We start from the raw sequence: 6,075 nt of genomic DNA on the forward strand, positions 1-6,075 counted from the left end.
GATGTACAACTCACATCCAATGGAACTTGTCTTACATTTTAGGTACATGTACTTAGAAAAAATGGAAACTTCAGTTGTTGATTTTTTTATGCAAATACTTAGCTTAACGTTTATGATGAAATTAAAAAAAAGGTCTAATATAAAGCTTGACCATCTTCTAGAGCCTATTACTTGTAGCACTTAAAAGTCAGTTACAAAAATGACACTATTCTCTTGAGTAATTAAGTACTTCTTTCTGAAGTACATGTGCCTTAAAGTGCACCTAACCCCAAAATATTTTTTTCGCTAAAATGAATCTTTGCAACTGCTCGAAACGCATTGCGGCCATTTTTTCATTTTTCTAACAAATCCTGGCATTTTATAGGCTTCGAAAGTTGCGAAAATCCAAGCATGTTTTGTTCACGACCGAGTCTGAAGGGGAGTAGGTTTATTCCTGATTTGACGTCACAAACTGATTTACATTGCATTAACTCTTTGTAAAAATGCATGCAAAGTAGATTGTGACGTCAAATCAGGAATAGACCCACTCCCCTTCTGACTCGGCCGTGAACAAACATGCTTGGATTTTCGCAACTTTCGAAGCCTATAAAATGCCAGGATTTGTTAGAAAAATGAAAAAATGGCCGCAATGCGTTTCGAGCAGTTGCAAAGATTCATTTTAGCAAAAAAAATATTTTGTGGCTAGGTGCACTTTAACATACTACTACATAAGGAGTTTTTTGTCGGTAATTGCTCAGCCCACAGTATTCATTACAGTGGCAATTATTATTTGAAATTAAGGGTGGATACTGCTATCCACTGGATAAATCACTATAGATCTACTAATGTAATAATAATAATAATAATAATAATAATAATAATAATAATAATAATAATAATAATAATAAATGAACTTGAACTTGAACTTTGTTTTGTTGATAACTCAATTAGCTTTGGTAGTGTTTTTATCTGCTGGATAGTGATTTATCTGGCCTCAGTTGTTCTAAAGGTATATAACGCTATCTACCGGACAAATCACTATACACTGGAAGGTGCAGTTGGTTCTGCTATTACTTATCCACTGGATAGGGATTTATCCAGCTGATAGCGCTATCCATCATTTGAACAACCGGGGCCTGGTGGGTAGCGCTATTCACTTTTTGAACAACTGAGTCCAGGTCTTTATCCAACCTCTCTTCTCTGCCTCCTTTGTCCTCAACGACAAGAAAAGAGACCTGGGAACGAGGTTGGTCTTGATCATGTCTCCATTTTCTCTAACTTTAATCCATGTTGCCTCTCTATATGTACCCGCATACAACTTAATACCGACAAATGTTTGATAAGACTTTGTAACAAATTCTGTGATCAGTTAGCATCCCATTTAATGGAAGGGACAAAGTTTTTGTCTGCTTAACCCATTGACACCTCAAACGCCCTAGGATGACCCCAGTTGACGACGAGAATCTCCCTGGCATTGGACAGAGTAAAATCTGTCAGGTCAGACGCCCAGGGGTCGATAGGTTAAAGGGGATCGGTGATACCCCTTGTTACTCTACAGAAAACAGAGCTAAGTGCTGCCAACAGTGAACTACCTGGCTCATTTAGTTTCATTATCTAGACACAGACTTTATGCTTTTACAGTGTGTTTGGGAGCAACTTTACAGCAGCCTATATTTCTGATAAATTATAACTATTTTGTGAAACAAAAGGAGACGGTAACGTTGCAGACTGTGCAGTATTTCTAGTCACTTGAGAACGTATTCCACACATCCCCTCAATTTAAATTTTGTCAGTTGACGGTTAAGTTTGTCAGTAAATTATACTGTCTTTGAAGTTTTGAAGTCAGACTGATTTCTTCGTGTTGCTATGTACAGTTGTCAACAGTTTCTAATGTAATTTATTTTTTATGCCAACAAAAGAAATGTTTAGGTTCAAGGTTTGTAGACAAGTTTCCGGTCCTGTTTGGAGTGTTAAAATCAACAGTCTTAGGCTTTTTTGCATTGCTAGTCAGAGAGTTGAAGAGAAAAGTACCATTTCAAAACTTGTATGGTGCTGGCCACCCTACGGAAAGCCTTTGGCAGTGAGGAAAGGATGACATTATTTGGGGGGTAAGATGGGAAATGAACATTCTCTGGATAATATACAATGCATATATAATATTGTTACATCCAATCTGTCAAGTTTGATGGTTCAAAATAAGTACTGACCTCCGCTTATCTGTAAGAATGGAATATAAAGTGCATTGAGGATGACTAGTCTCAACCTCATGAAGAACTTTTGGCTTTTGCAGTTTTTATTTTGCTTGATACATATTTTCATTGACCTTTCGGTGTGCATCTCTCTTCTCTCCCAAAAGAATTTGACAACGTTACTTAAACGATTATGTGAATTAAACAGTTTTAAGTGGGGATGTTCATATGCTGTGCCCAGAGACCAACGATTATGAACAACAGCTTTTCATTATTGTTGACAATGAGGTTCTTCTGGAAGTAAGTTCATACAAACAGAGTCTTTCTGCTCTGTCTGGGGTACATTACATGGTTAACCTAGAGTACCTAAGAAAGCCAACATGTCTGCACTGAGTTTTTTGTGAATATGTATTTAGCATTCGTCCAAAAAAAATGCCTTGTATAGAAAAGGTGTCTATACTCTTTTAGCTTAAAAGTTAACAGCCTCTTATTACATGTATTAACAGTTGCACCACCACAGGAGCTTGAACTAACCTACATGCAGGAGTTTTATTAGAAGCTGGGACCTGGGTACTAGCACCCGTCTACACTGAGTGCAGTACCCACCATTGCTCAAAGGAGGTCTCAAGATCAAAAGCCAGACTATATATAGGGGTGCCTGCTCACTCTGTCACAAGGTCCCTTCTACTTTAAACTTAATGGAATCCCTGACACGTAAACATACCTGAGTCCATTTCTTGATTTGTCGCACAACAGGCGAGAAATAGTACAGAACATGACCATGTCAGGCAAGGGTCAGGCAATTAACTCATACCATGTCAAACCATGTTATGTTACCGGTAGTCATTTGTACTATTACTAATGTGGTCAATTAAATTGTCACACTGGAAAGTTTTCACAGGGCTGCCATAAAGGACATTCACCTGTACCAGCTGTTAACCCTGAGCTCATATTGTGAAGGAAATGAAAACTGGAATCAGTTTTTGATATATTGCAGGTGAAAATTTAATGACAGCCCTGCTTAATGCTGGTTTTTTGGGTGTGTGCTTTGAATTAGTTCCAGATCAGCTAAATTACAAAAATTGTTTTTGTGTAACACTTTTCATTTATTTAATTTCATGCACTCACTTTAAAATCTACACCATCCCCCCAAGAGAATTTCTTTTGCATGTTAGTTTGTACTTACAAGCTGTTTTCATTTCTCGGGATTTATCTCATTCGCTAAATAGCTTGACTGATTTTTTCATGCCGCATAGATTTTTCGAAATCATTCGTGTTTTTAGGCATTTAAGTTTCAGAAATTTGTATTTGTTCTGCAACATTAATTATCTTAGTGAAATTTAACAGAGTTGTTTTGGTGATTATGGCTTGTATGTAGTGCCTTGTGTATGTATGAACAATGTATATATATTTCCTAAATTTGGAAAGCACATTATATGTTCATGGAAGAATAATATTCTAAAAACCAACATGTTTATCCAACTAGAAGTATACATCTCTGTTCAAGAATTCTCATTATTTGGTGGAGAACAGTCATTTTCTGTTTATACAAAATAATGAAAAGCAGCAGAATGATACTTCCCTCAAGACCTACTTTGTTAGAACAGCAAGGAAACTCTTACCCAAAAGACTCATCTTCTTTTGAAAAGAATCCTAAACCTTCTTTGGTGACGAAGAATCTAACGTGAAAGATCCTTCAACGAAGACATAGTTTTATGATTAAAAGAATGATTTATTCTTTTGGAAAGAATCTCGTGTTAGAGTCTGGTGCTTCGCTCTCTTTCATCTTCCACGATACAAAACAAAGACAGTCTTTTAACATTTGAAACTAATGCCGGATCAGTGCATTCAGCAGCGACACAATCTGCTTTACACTTCCACGCTACACAAATTCTAATCGAAAATCCCAGGCAACACTTGACAACACAGCCCGTTGGTAACATATTCAGCGCAGATTTTTGTCCAGGCATATCGCTCCAACGCGTCATATTGTTCCTTTTTCAGTTCTAGGTTGAGATATCCTAATTTTGCTAGAGAAAATTGCATGCCATCGTGAAACAAATCCTCCACTCTCTCCCCCATTTTGGCGTTACGCCTACGCCTGCGTAATAGTGCTCATAACAAGAATCTTGTTATTCGAAAACGGATTATCCCAGAGTCTCTCGTAACCCGACCCGCTGGTCAAGGGGAACGAAGACTCTGGGAACGACATTGAGTCATTCTCAGTCCGCACCAGAAGCTGCTCATGCGTAATAGCATCGTCGAGGTTAGGTAATAACATGTACATGGAAGAGAGTTTTGGCACTCATTGCTAAAGATATGACATTTTTTTTCTGGGTTCGGGTACGGGTGAAGCAGCTATCTTGTAAAAGGCTGCGTATTTATTGATGTCGTTCAACAAATCGAACCTCTTACGAATGGATCCGAAGGAATTTGATGAACCAATATCCCTTCTGTATACGCTCCTTTCCTATCTAATTTAAGGCGACAGCTTTAATTTCCCTTTTCACATAACCTTGTGACTTCACAAGGCCATATATATCATGTGATGATTTAGCAGCGCGACAACTGGGACAAACTGGAAAGCTATAATTAGGGAGTTTCAGCCATTTTGAACACTTTGTAACTTTCAAGTTGTTTTTCTCGAATATTAAACATTAAGAAACGGGGGGGGGGGGGGGGGGATTCCCAACATATGCACTTTAACTAGACTAATTACGTACTGCCTCTCTCAATGACCTGAATTCCATTAATGACGTTAACGTTCTGAATCAAAGGGCTTCACATTCCAAGTGAACTATGATCACGCGTGCACTATTTGTATCGGAAGAAAGTAATTTGAAGCAAAAACATGAGTTAAAACTGTTGGACAATAGTTTGCCCATCCTTCCTACAACAGGGTACAATGTACGGAATATAACAAACTGCTGATGGTAAAGCTGAAGTTATACATATAAAAAGCAAAATTGACAGTACAACGATCATCACACCTCTTTACGAAACCGCGAATGATCACGATTTCCTCTCGATCAGAACAGGAGAGTTCAGTTCTCAGTGTGTCAAACCTTACACTTCAGTGACTCTACACGGTTGACTAAAGCTGAAGACACACCGTTCCAACATTTGTTGATCAACAAATGTTGCGGCCTCGCATTTTTGTGGCCAGTGTGCACGCGCTAGCCACCGTGCACCCACTGTGGTTTGTTTACAGTCCCATGCACCCACCATATGGGCTAAATTTAGAAAGTGCTATGGTAGGCCCGATGCCACTCAATGTGTTCATTCTGCCAATTCATTCGGGGAGTCAGGGTGGTTTAGTGGTCATCAAACGTGCCTTCCACCTCTGTGACCCTGGTTCAACTCTGGCCTCGGGTTGTATGTGGGTTGAGTTTCAGTCGATCTCAATCTGACTCCGAGGGTTTTTATGCGGGGAATCCGGTTTTCCTCCCTCCTCAAAGTCGACTCCCAGCCTATTCCATCAGGCTGTGGTGCTGTGCTCCGAGGTCATACATGGGTCGGGTTCAGGGGCCGAGCGCCTAGCCGGCAGCACAGCTCCTTCGGCCCGACATCGTTGAGCTGCGCCCTTAGTAATTCAGTCTCTGACTGCGAGAAAGGGCGATTAGCAGATCAGATCTTCTTCTTCTTCTTCTTCTTCTTCAATCAGGTGTTTGCGTAACAATCGATATTTGCGTTATCAATGAAAGTGTCTACGTCTTGTGCTTAATCTACAGATGAATTGGTGTTAATTGCCTTTAATCAGGAAGAAATACAGTAAAATTTAGTGAACATATTTGAAACGTATCATTCAGACTTACATAAAATTAAAATAAGTAAGGAGGTAAAATGTTATTTACAATTAAAAGAAAAAAATAAACGATTGTGGCTCGTAGAGGTCACAACAGCTTTT

Source organism: Montipora foliosa, chromosome 7, assembly GCF_036669935.1.
Source record: "Montipora foliosa isolate CH-2021 chromosome 7, ASM3666993v2, whole genome shotgun sequence".
Taxonomy (NCBI): domain Eukaryota; kingdom Metazoa; phylum Cnidaria; class Anthozoa; order Scleractinia; family Acroporidae; genus Montipora; species Montipora foliosa.